The sequence below is a fragment of the Mandrillus leucophaeus genome, unplaced genomic scaffold, assembly GCF_000951045.1.
Source record: "Mandrillus leucophaeus isolate KB7577 unplaced genomic scaffold, Mleu.le_1.0 Scaffold424, whole genome shotgun sequence".
NCBI lineage: Eukaryota > Metazoa > Chordata > Mammalia > Primates > Cercopithecidae > Mandrillus > Mandrillus leucophaeus.
Genome location: NW_012104521.1, coordinates 2,371,257 through 2,384,421, shown reverse-complemented (window position 1 = coordinate 2,384,421; position 13,165 = coordinate 2,371,257). Strand labels below are relative to the sequence as shown.

General features: G+C 38.2%; 1 protein-coding gene across 9 annotated transcripts in view; it reads right to left on the bottom strand.

Moving 5' to 3' along the window:
• RNF146 (ring finger protein 146) overlaps positions 1–11,979 on the bottom strand; it is a 23,989-nt gene extending 12,010 nt beyond the window's left edge. For 3 of the 9 annotated variants that reach the window (XM_011993084.1, XM_011993085.1, XM_011993082.1), the window contains exon 1: positions 11,224–11,576. The gene's annotated coding sequence lies outside the window, so the exon portion shown is untranslated. Of the gene's footprint in view, positions 1–11,223 lie in introns of all 9 variants that reach the window. The other 6 variants (XM_011993079.1, XM_011993081.1, XM_011993078.1 and 3 more) reach the window with 6 other exon arrangements.
• Positions 11,980–13,165: the final 1,186 nt, after the last annotated feature.

Genomic DNA, 13,165 nt, shown 5'->3' with positions numbered 1-13,165 from the left:
GATACAGGAAAGATTGTATGATTCTACTTATATGAAATATCAAGAACAGGCAAATTCATAGAAGCAGAAGGTATCAGAGGTTACCAGAGACTGAGGGAAGGAAAGTGAGGAGTTATTTGCCTAATGGGTACAGAGCTTCTGTTTGTAATGCTAAAAAAAAAAAAAAAAAAAGTTGTGGAAAATCTATAATGGTGATGGTTGCACAACATTGTAAGTGAAATTAACTACATGGAATTGTACTCTTAAAAAATTGTACCATCTCAGTCATTAACCTTCTTTCTTCTCATTTAGTATTTCCTTCTTCACTTCACCATGTCCACTACAGGACACACATCACATTACACAGAATAATCAAGAACACATGATAACGAAAGAAATGACAGATCTCACAGTAAACACAAAATAGAAGAGACTTGAATATTCTTTTAGTTCCATGTGGCTCTCATACTATGGGCATCTATCTCCCTAAGGTATCTCAAAATTTTAGTGTTTAAAGAAACATATTCTTAAGGCCGTATGTAACCTCTAAATTCAAGCTGACTTATCCTACCAAATGTTTAACAGAACAAACAATTTGTTTTAAAATCAGAGAACTTTCAAAAGTAACTGACTGTGATGGTTAACACTGAGTGTTAACTTGATTGGATTGATGGATACAAAGTATTGATCCTGGGTGTGTCTGTGAGGGTGTTGCCAAAAGAGATTAACATTTGAGTCAGTGGGCTGGGAAAGGCAGACTCACCCTTAATCTGGTGGGCACAATCTAATCAGCTGCCAGTGAATATAAAGCAGGCAGAAAAACGTGAAAAAGAGAGATGGGCCTAGCCTCCCAGCCTACATCTTTCTCCCATACGGGATGCTTCCTGCTTTGAACATCTGACTCCAAGTTCTTCAGTTTTGGGACTCGGGCTGGCTCTCCTTGCTCCTTGCAGACAGCCTGTTGTGGGACTTTGTGATCGTGTAAGTTAATACTTAATAAACTCATATATCTATATTCTATTAGTTCTGTCCCTCTAGAGAACCCTGCCTAATATACTGACTAAACAGGGTTTCTAAGAAACCTGGCTTTTTGTTTTACTCTGACTTGAGATGATATGGACTCCACTATTTTGACTTTCCTCTCAACCCTTTCACCACCTTCAAGGAGCCTACAACTTCAATGGCATCAAAGAAGGCTATGTTCATTTCCTTGCTGCAGCCTACTCCAAACAGAAACTGCACATTTTCATACACTCCCTATATATAGGACAGGAGGAGACAATTTACTGCTCCAACATCATTACTTCTTTCAAGTCTCTATCACACTGACTTTAACATACCCTATAATCCCCTAAAACTGCTCTCTCACCACCTGTAAGGGATTAATGTCATCTTTTCACTACTGATCATCCTCTTCATCCTAACTGCTGACCTAACTATGAGCCTATTTAAATAGCCTTGAAAATGAATCATCCAACACCTATTGCACAGGTTCTGAAACTTGTCCCAACTTCAGTAATCAGAATCACTGAAACTGCTTGTTAGAAATACAGATTCTCAGCCCCTTTCCTTAGGAATTCTAGGCCAGTAGACATAGGTTTAAACCTAGGAATCTCACCCCAGGTGGTACTCATGCATTAGTCCTTCAAATGCAATCTGAGAAACACTGTCCTCAATTTTCAGTTCCTTAAATCCTAAATTCGAAGACATTAATCTCCTCTCCGGCAACCAAATGTTATTATCACATTTGAAACTAGTTGTTACCTAAACTGCTGCCTCTCTGAAATCTTAATCCGACTCTCAGATCACAAGCTCTGGTTCTTCCAGCCTACTCATTCCCACACCTGCTCTTCAATTTCATGGGGGCCTACAATCTCTTGACCATCTCATTTCCTTTCCTGCCCATTCTGGAACCCAATCTTTTTTACTTCTTACTTAACAGAACCCTTGGCTCCCTCCTATCTTTATCTCTCATATACACACATTTTACAAACCCCCATTTCTGCATAATTCTTACAATATGACATCTCAGGTTTCACGCCTTAACTACTTTTGTGTTCATGGAGAAGAAGACAAAGTCCTTTCTCTCACCACACAGCCTCCTGCTCCCCCACCCCAACCAACCACAACATAAATTCTGTCAACTTTTATTCCTAATCCCTTTGGAATCTATCCTGTCTACCCATTGCTAATGCTCTAGTTTAAACCTACATCATCTCTCACCTGAATTATTGTACAGCCTGATTATCTTGTGTCACTATCACCCTCAAATTCATTTACTAAGGCTTTGAGATTCTCTCTCTCTCTCTCTCTCTCACACACACACACACACACACACACACACACACTCTCACTCTACAGTCTGTTTCCCAAGCTGGAATGCTGTGGCATGATCATAGCTCACTACAACCTCAAACTGCTTGGCTCAAGTGATCCTCCCATCTCAGCCTCCCAAGTAGCTAGGACTGAATGATATACTTAAAAGGCAAAATGAACCAGGTTTCTTCCATATGTGAAGCACAATATTGGCTCCTCAGCCTACACAATAAAGACAAAACTCCTTAGGACAACATTAAAAGGTTTTAAAGATATAAACTGTAAATAACTAGTCTCTAGTCTTTTTTATCTTCAACCACCCATAGATTAATAATCTAGTTGTATCAAATTACTCATAGTCCTGCAAACCTCCCTTTGTAGCTCTGTATTTCCTCCTGCCTGGTACAATCTATTCCCTTTTACAGCTTATGAATGCCTATTTGTTCTTTAATATACACAGAAATGGTTATCCCTACCATTTTCTCTGACTACCTCCAGAAAGTTAATTGTTCTCTCTATATATTTTGTATGTTTTTTTATTACTGAATTTATCACATGCACTAATTCATTTGTGAAGTCTGACTCTTCTGTGAAATCATGAACCCCCTGAAGATAGGGACCTTTTTATATCTCTAAGTAGCTAGTAAAGTGTCAATCAATTTTTGTTGAACTGATATTTTTTGGATGAATAAAAAATCAACTCCTAAAAGTAACTATTGTGAGGAACAGAATATCAAAGGATTCGATTTATTCAAATAACACTTGAGTTCTAATTGTGAACAAGGCACCCAGCTGGAATCTGTAAGATACATAAAAATATCTAAGTTTTAATCCTTTCTTTATATAACTTAAAATCTAAAGGAGTTCCTACATTTACAAATATAAAATTCAACCCATCTTTGTATCTTCTGGCAAGCAAATCATTTACCCAGCTATTGTTCATTGGCAATGAATTCTCCAAAATGGAGATAAAAATCTAAGCATAAACCAAGATGGGTTTCTGAATAGCCAAAACAGCTTCACAAAGCTCTTTCCCCAATAAAGGTTATGATTCTTCACTAGGATGACCACATACGTTAGCTCAGCATCTGTCCAGTTTGCCCTTGGTCTCCTAACAAAAGTGTTCCAGTTTAGAAAAACTATACAGACATTCTACCCTTTACCCATCACAAAGGTTTTCGGACCATCACTCAAAAGTCAATTTGCTCTTACTTTACCCTTTTGTTTTAAGAGACAGGGTCTGTTAACCAGGCAGGAGTCCTGTGATGCTCCTACTGCATCCTCCCAAAGTGCTGGGATTACAGGTGAGGGCCACCATGCCCAGCCTTTACCCACAATTCGAACATGAAGTTTTTTGCTCAAGAAAGTCCTGCTGGGTGTTGCTGTTGGTCATTAGCACTGTCTATCCTTCGCTATCTTACAAGTCTTTTAAGATGTACCAATCCATCATTCTCAGAACCTAATTGATTGAATGTTAAAACTTCTAGTGTGGGAGATTCAATTAAAACATTTCTTCTAAAAATTTTGTTTAATCACTATTTGTACTTTAATAATTCAGATGTGTAGAAGGTACCATTTTATTCCTATGAAATACACAAAAAATATGTCCTTGTTTCTAATTCTCCTTATCTCTTGAATTCATTTACACATTATCTCTAACCAATCTAATTTATTCCTCTAGGTCTTACCCATAAATATCTTATCTCCGAAACAAAAGTTGATTCTTAAAGGAATCTAAGTTAACTGAAACAAAGCAGCTTCAAAACAAGTACAAAAAAATCCTCTAAAGACCCCATATTTGAACACCTAAATAAGCTGTGATCTTTTCTATAAAACTATTTCACATCGTTGAAATAAAGCTATAGCCACAAATATTGAAATAAAAGCTTTGCTACATATCCACTAGAACAAAGGTACTAAAAAAAAAAAAAATCTGATTAATTCAAGGAGATGCAGTTCTCTCATTCTGCTTCCCTTATTTAAAGAGTAATGATTAAATTCAAGTAACTTATCAATAGCAAAATTATTTGAAAAAGCCCCTTACAAAGAACACACACACACAAACCCAGGAGCAGAGAACTATTTACTTAATTGTACTGAAATAACAGCAAAGTATCTATGAATAATGACTTTCCATCAACATGAACTTTCTCCTTCAAAAGAACATCCTTGCCCTCATCACACTCCTCTAGTCTAGTTACGTTTAGGAGTAAACAAAAGAATGTATCAGTGACCATAACTCACATTCCAGTTTCATTATATTAATGCCATTTTCAAAAAAAAACACAGCCAAAGACATATTTATTTTAGCCAATTTCTTCAATTTTTTTTTTCTAATTCTTGCCTGAAGTAATTTCTAGGATTCTCTTAGAAACGGCTTTCTCTAACTTTCAAAATATTGATGATTTCATTTCTTCCTTCAAAGATCTTTGACGATAACTTCATACAGTTGACCTTTCAACAACACAGGTTGGAAATAACCAAAATGACTTATATACGTACAGTTTTTTCAATAAATATATTGGAAATTTTTTTTGAGATTTGTGACAATTTGAAAAAACTTGCAGATGAATCATGTAGTCTTGAAATATCAAAAAAAGGAAAAGAAAAAATTAGGTATATTATGAATGCATAAAACATATAGTCTATTTTATCATTTAGTACTATAAAATGTAGAGAAATTATAAGTTAAAGTGTATCAAAACTTAGCAAACACAGACACATATGGTGCCATTTGAGGTGGTACAAGAAATTTAAACAAATGTAAAGATGCAGTATGAATCATAGCCATATAAAATTATAGTACATATTGTAATAATTTCCTGTTGCTATTATGAATTTCCACTTAATATGCTGTGTGACACTAATCATCTCTGCGTGTATTGGAGTAAAACGTAATTTCTTGTTCCTGCGCATTTTTCATCATTAGTGCAATACCATAAACCTTGAATAACACCATGGGACCCATGTGAAGTGCCACTAGTGATGCTAGAAGTGATCCCAAGAAGCCAAGAAAAGTCATGCCATTACAAGAAGTTAAATTAACTTCGTATGTGCCCTAGATGGGTCTGCAGCTGCAGTTACCCATCATTTCAGACAGACACCTTGTAAACAGGTAACATAAACACAGTATCGGTAAATGCAGTACTCTAAATGTAATTTTTCTATTTTAAGAATATAGTATATAATGCATATAACATACATAACGTGTTAACTGACTTTACAGTAGGCTATTAGTAGTTAAATTCTGGGGAAGTCAAAACTTTACTCAGATTTTCGATTGTGCAAGGAGTTGGCACCCTTAAGCCCGTGTTGCTCAAGGGTCAATAGTACTGCCCTCTGATTGTCTGTGAGCATTCTTTTATTTCACCTCTAATTATGCATTATCTTTCAAAAATACATTTGTGTAAAACAACATAACTAGGTCTTCTTGGCTGAGATTTAGCAGTATTACCCAACCAACAGAAGTGACTCCAGCTAAAAGCAGACCAAAAACTTAACAGATGTAAACAGGAATCCTACAGTAACCCTGAGTCCACAGTTCAAATAATTTTAGTCAATCTTGCACGCTTTGGTGACTTTTTCAATTTCTATATCCTCATGAATAATTTTTTCAAAGTGCAGACTAACCGGATAAACGCCAGGGAAAGAAAATGAATTAAAACTAATATAATGCTCTAGATCCTAGCTATACAAACTGGGATTCCCAACTAGCACTATCAGCCCTACCTGGGAGCTGTTTACAAACGAAAATCCTAAGTGCCATCCTAGACCTACAGAACCAGATCTCCAAGTGATTCGCATATTACAGTTAGTGAAACACTACCAAATCCATGTCACTGAATCCTCAAAACAACTGTGAAATATGACTGTACCTATTTTACAAATGAGGAAGCCTAAGCTCAGGAAGTTAAATGACTTACCCAAAGTCACAAAGCCATCAATATTGGGAGATGCGATTCAAACTCAAATATACCTTTAAACAAGTCTTTCTACAACGTATTGTCTCTCACAGAAAAGGTCAGGTATTATCTAACAGAAATATGATGCAAGCCACATATGCAGTTTCGAATTTTCTATTAGCCACATTAATAATAATCAAAAGAGGCCGAGCATGGTATCTCACATCTGTAATCCCAGCACTTTGGGGGTAGTGAGGCAGGGGGATGGCTTGAGCCTAGGAGTTACAGACCAGTCTGGGCAAGATGGTGAGACCCCCATTTCTACAAAAATAATAATAGAAAGAAACAGGTAAAATTAATTTCAATAATATATTTTATTTAATCCAACGTTTCTACATTACCACTTCAATATGTTTCAATATAAATTGTTAATGTAATATTTTATGTTCTTGGGTAAGTGTATGCATAGTCTTTGAAATCCAGTGTGTATTTTACACTTACAGCACAACTTAATTCAGACTGGATACATGTCAAGTGCTCAATAGCTCCATGTGGCTAGTGGCTACTTTACTGGGCAATGCTGGTCTAGAATGTCTTGCATATTAACCTCATTACAAAACTGACAAGTCATTACAGGAATCATTTAATAGAGACAATGAATTCAATGTTAATTTACCTAGACTTTTGCCAAAGACAGATAAAAAAGAAAACTGCATATTCTGTTACAATCAAAGTTAACAGGTTTAGGTAGCCCCAATTCTGCCAAACTGACTCATCACCTACTAACTCTGAGAATTTATACAGTTGACCCTTGAACAATGTGAGGAATTAAGAGTGTCTACCCACTGCACAGTCAAAATTCCAGGAAAACTTTTGACTTTCCAAAAATTTAACTGCTAATAGCCTACTATTGGCTGGAAGCTTTACTGATAATATAAACAGTGGATCAATATATATTTTCTATGTTGTATTATATATTGTTTTCTTGCAATAAACTAAAAAAACGAAAATGTTATTAAAAAAATCAAAAGGAGGCCAGGTGCAGTGGCTCACGACTGTAATCTCACCACTTCGGGAGGCTGAGGTGGGCAGATCATGAGGTCAAGAGATCGAGACCATCCTGGCCAACATGGTGAAACCCCATCTCTACTAAAAATACAAAAATTAGCTGGGTGTGGTAGCGCACACCTATAGTCCCAGTTACTTGGGAGGCTGAGGCAGGAGAATCTCTTGAATCCGGGAGGCGGAGGTTGCAGTGAGCCGAGATCGCACCACTGCACTCCAGCCTAGTGACAGAGTGAGACTCCGTCTCAAAAAAAAAAAAAAAACCATAAGGAAGAAAAATATATTTACGTTCATTACGTAGAAATGGATCATCATAAAGGTCTTCATCCTTTTCAGGATAAGGAGAAAGAGGAGGCATTGGTTTTGCTCTCTCAGGGGTGGCAGGGGCAGAAAAAAAAATTCTTGTATAAGTGGAACTGCACAGTTCAAAGCCTTGTTCAATGGTCAACTATAATTTCAACTGGGCACAAAATAGGGCATACATGTAATACTTAGAACAGTCATGTGAAGAAGTCCTCAGAAAACACCCATATTATTTGAAAACAAAGATTTTTTTAAAGTTGGAGGAAAAGGGATGCTTTTATTTTAACCAATAGGGGGATGTAAAACAACAGCATAATTTTAACTGCAGGCCAGAATTAATTTGCCAAACATAAATAACTCAAACATACATAATTCCTACTGGAATGAATGACTTGTAAATTTTACACCAAACTTAATATGATGATCTATTAAGAAGGTAACATAAAAAAAAGAAAAAGTCTAAAACCAAATTAGATACTTTGCCCCTAACAATTCTGAAGGAAAAAAAAAGTGACAAGTAAAACTTAAAAATATACAAAGCGGTTTAGGGATTATCAATGAATTTAAATCTTGACCCATTCAAATAAGTGAAAAATAAATACAACTAAAAATGAAGTAATATTGTACCATTTATAATTTGTAACAACTCCAACTATTCATACTCCCACTTTTCAAGTCAGTCACAAGATCAAAGTCGAGTTTTCTCAGGTAATAGATTCAAGCAAGCGATTATCTTTAATCAAAGAAAAAAAAAGAGCATGTAACATCAATATAAGTACATATAAAAACAGACAAATATCAATTATAAATATTTGAAGACTTACTGTATTTTTCCAATTATTAACAGCTAATGTAAGATTTTTACCATTTATTCAAAATACACAAAACAGGAAATGTTCTACATTAAAGCACTTAGTGACAGAAAAAATACTTGAAATGTTCCCACTTTTAGTATACAACTAAAAAAAAAATTATATATACATAAAAGGAGTAGATAAATCTAAATGTGAGTTAGCAGACACATCTTAGTATTTTTTATGAACCAGTCCCAAATTGAGATATGTAACTAAATGCCCTAATCATCGCCTGCTAAAAATTAGCTGAGAAAAAGAATAGGTCATACTTGGAAACTTCAGACAAAACTCATTTCAACTAAATGGGGTCTGATACTTTATTTTAAAGAATCACTTCCCTTTAAGACGTTACTATGTGGCAATCTACTTACTGCCTTCACAATCTTTACACTAGTGCATTAAACCCTTTAATTTTTCTCAAAACAACAAAAAAGTGGGCTTTGCATTTTATTTCAAAACATGAGATGTAAAAGTGAACAAATACTGTCTTTTAATCATATCACACACAGATGTTTCTTAGCCAGCAACTATTTCATAAATAAGGAAGCTCTTTGGCAAATTATCTGTGTGACCTTGGTCAAGTCAAAAGACCCCCAGTCTTTTGTTATCTCATCCTACTGTATAATTCTGTAATTCTAAGTTCTAAATGCTTTAATTAGCAGTCAGTTAACAACACTTTGGATTTGAATTAACCCAAAAGGTAATACGCCACAAAAACTAAACACAGTCCATAAGTAAGCACAGGTGGTTGTAGCCAAGTGTTACATAAATTGGTTTCTATATCCACAAAGATGTTGTTCCACAAATTCAGATTCCTCAGGCACAAGGCAACCAGATAAGAGAATGGAAAAGGCTCAGTACCTTCTCTTACTAACACGGGAGAAAAATACGCATTCGAATTCCCAACTGTCAGAGCTGTTAGATGTTTCCTGGTAGTATATGGTTAACATATAAAATAATACTCTTTAAACAGATCGATATTGTGAAAACAACATATTTAATATCCTTTTCTTCTTTTAACTCAAAATATCGTTTTGGATCCTTTTTTAAAAAAGTCTGTTCCTTTCCTCTGACAATTTAAGTTGGTGGAGACTGAAACAAAACACTTTGTAAGTTGACATCTCCTTTTAAAAAAAGTTAATTTTTTCTTTCTCTTGTCTAAAAGACCAGCTATTTGGAGAAAGTTTTCCTGATGATTATAATTCTACCAAGTTTTGAACAACCAGCGAAGAAAAAAAAATATTTAAATGTATTTCCATTCTGCCCACATGACACACTGGCCCATTTGAGACATAAATTCTAAATGAAAGATTGGACTGAACAACATCCTCCACTTTAAGATACACAAGGCACCAAAACAAACACATCCAAAATCTATTTTTAGAGTGGTGTTTCACTCTTCCGGTTTTCTCTTTAAAACGAAATTTACTTGACCTACTTTCATGTGTTTTTAGGGCACCCAGGCACTCTATACAAACAATATTTGCTAGTCATAAAACAGCAAAGCAAAAATCACAAATCCTGGTATTAGTGTGGGACATTTTCTCCATGTGTCCTTACGTGCCATGTCTTTTAAAAGTCTAAATATAGATTCACTGACTAAAATGTCCTAAGTCTTCCAAATTCTATAATTATATACTGGATTGAATGCCATTATACGTTCACATCCCATTTGAAAAGTACACACACGGGGTGGGGGTGATGCGCCCAGTACCTGAAACGTCAATCATACAAAGAACAAAGCGTTCCCTATCTTTGGGCTTTCTTCTCACCTCAGTTCTACACTGTTTCAATATTACAAAAATATTAAACAAAATGTTCAAAACTTGAGATATAAGTGCTCACTAAAATGGCACTTGTAGAAAAGAAATTAAAACGTATACCAAAATGATTAACGATAAAAAATTCTAGTTGCCAGGATGTGTGCGTAAACTTACAGTCCTGTAGGTTTTACCTGTGGAGAGGACGGTTCCTTCTCCACACTCTTAAAAACAATTTTACATTCTTTAGAAGCCTTCGCAAAATAAATAGCGACAACAATGGAAGACCCACACTCCTCTCATGGGATGGAGGGTAGGAAGAGAACTCCCCACCCAACAAACAGAACAAAGCAACAGTCTCAGCTTTCAAGATGCACAGAGGGTTTGGAGGCTCAAGGGATACTGTGAGATCTCTTAATTGTTCCGATGCTTCAACAGCCGTCAAAACAACTAAGAATATGCAGCGCTGGGCTTCACTAGAACAAGGTGCAGGGATTGCTCTCTTCGTATTAGCCAAGACCAAGACACCGAGGAGGAGGAAAAAAAGGAAGAAGAGAGAGAAGAGAAAGCAGCAGCCAGAGACACTCCGGGAAAAGACAAAAATGCAGACTGTACGCCCTGGCTTCGATCTGACCCAAGGCCTAAACTGTCTGACCCCACACGGGAAACAGGGAGCAGGCTACTGTCGAAAAACCATCGCCGCCCCTACACCTCGAGGCCAGGAGGTCCCCGGGTAAAGGCCTGAAACCACGGCCCAGGGGGAGGAGAGGGACCCGCCTGCCACCCGAGGCAGCGACGCGGGCTCAGGCGGAAGAGGCTGCGCAGTAATGGCCGCTGCTCCGCCCCTCGCACCCGGACCGAGACCAGCTCCGGCCGTCACCTAGGGCAGGGGCTGCGGCGCCCTCGGGCAGCGCATGGGCTGTCACGGTCGTCTTGCCTGCCCCAGCAGCCAAGGCGGGGGTGGTGGAAAGGGCTGAGCTGTCCCATCCCGCCTCTGCGCGGACAGCCGGGGCCGCGCCAGCCCAAGGGCGTCCATCTACGTACCGGCCCCTGACCCCGCCGCCGCCCCTCTCAGGCCCTGAGCGCAAGGCCGACCCGGAGTACGTTGCGGCTGGAGGTGACACCGCGAGGTATGCCTCCTCTCCCCGAGTGAGGATCCTGGAGTGGCCGGCGTTCACCCTGCTCCCCCGAGAGGGCCTCGCTCCGACTCCCACCTCTCCGGCCACAGCTGCGGCCACCTCGCAGTCTTTTCTCTCTGGCCTCGGAGCCCGCAGCGGCCGGGAACGCGCGCGGCCGTCACGTGACCACTCGGCGCGTCACGGAGGCGGGGCCGCGCGGGGCGGAAGCCGTGCCGCGCACCCGCGAGCTGGCTCAGGCGTCTCCTTTTTCTGTCCCTGCATCGCTTCGCTGCCTGCCCGCACTCTCTTGCTTGTGGGCACCGGCGACTTCGCCGCTTGGATTCTTCTGGCTGCTTTAGAGTGTGCTTTGGTTGTATTAGGGCCCAGAGGCGCTGAAAGAATGCAGTTCCAGCAGAGAGAGATTTGGGGTGGAGGAAGTAAAACGTGTGTAGGCCCGGCAGGTGGTGCTGCTCAAAAATCCAGCTTTGCTATCCCGAGGAAGCCCTGGGGCGCCTAGCTGAGTTTCGGCTTGAAGATCCCTTAGCAAAAGTACTGCTTGTTCCACTTCAAGAAAAAAAAAAAAAGGAGGGTCGTGGGCGGGGATGGAGGGGAGAGAGTACTTTAGGACTTTGCAATTTATTCACCTTTTTAATGGTTGAGCAATTTAATACGGGAAAAAAATGGTATTTTATTTTGAGCCCTCCCCTTTTTAAAAAAACAGAATAGTGCGTGAGAAACTGAAGAAAGAAATTAATCTGCGTGAGAATCTAAAATTAAATAGGTTATTTTGGTCGCAAGCCTGTGGTTTTAAACATCAGACCTCTAGCAGTAATTCACCATTTTAGCATGTACGTTTCCTGTTTCAGAACTGATAAAATTTTCCTAATGTGTAGGAAAATGAAGAGGGTGGAAGAGCAGACCTTTTATCTTTAAAAGAGTATGTATTTCAACATTGTGTGACAGTGTCTTCTCGCATTTTGGGATTTCATTAACTGATTCAGGATTGAAAGTTTTCAGTGCCCTTATAGGTATAGAAATGTATATGTTTTCTGTTATTCTCCTGAAATCAGTTTATTTCAGGGTTTTTATTCACATATATTAATATGTCAACCAATCTCTTGAAGGGTGCATCTAGTTCAGTGATGCTTGTGCATGTATGCAATACTGTTTTTCTTATAAGTTCTATACATGTAGAAATATTGAAGTGTATATCCTTTAAGCTTAGTTTTCTATCTTTATCTTCTTATTAGCCACTCAGTTTTGTCCCTGTATCCTACACAGCCCAAGAACAGAGAAGAGCTAAAATTTGATATGTACTCGAAGATTCCAGCTTGAAGAGGTAATGCTAGTATTAACTAACGATGTACCGGGTGTTTCTCTAAGTGCTTTATTCATATATACCCATTTAATTCTCCTAATAAACTATGAGGTAGACACTATTATTCTTCCCATTTTACAGAGAGAGACACACAGCTAAGATTTGAATCCAGGCACAGACTGTAAGATGTCAACTAGTTCCACCTCTTCTCACTCATACCCAGGGTCTTTGTATTTCAAATGGCTGCATTTTTCTTTGTTCAAACACATCTTTAATTCATCTCTTTTATGTCTTATATACATTGACATATAATCTGTTGGCTCTTCCTTCAGAGTATATCCAGAATCCAACTGCTTACCACCTCCACTACAATCTGCATTATCACTTGTTTGGATTATAGTATTATGGTAGACCAAGAACTAGTCTTTTCTTTGACTCTGTTCTCAATACAGAATCCAAAATTACTTAAAAAGAAGTGAGATCATACCACTCCCTTACTCAAAGTCTCCTATGGCTTCCCAACACAAGTACAAACCAAAGTCCTAACAAT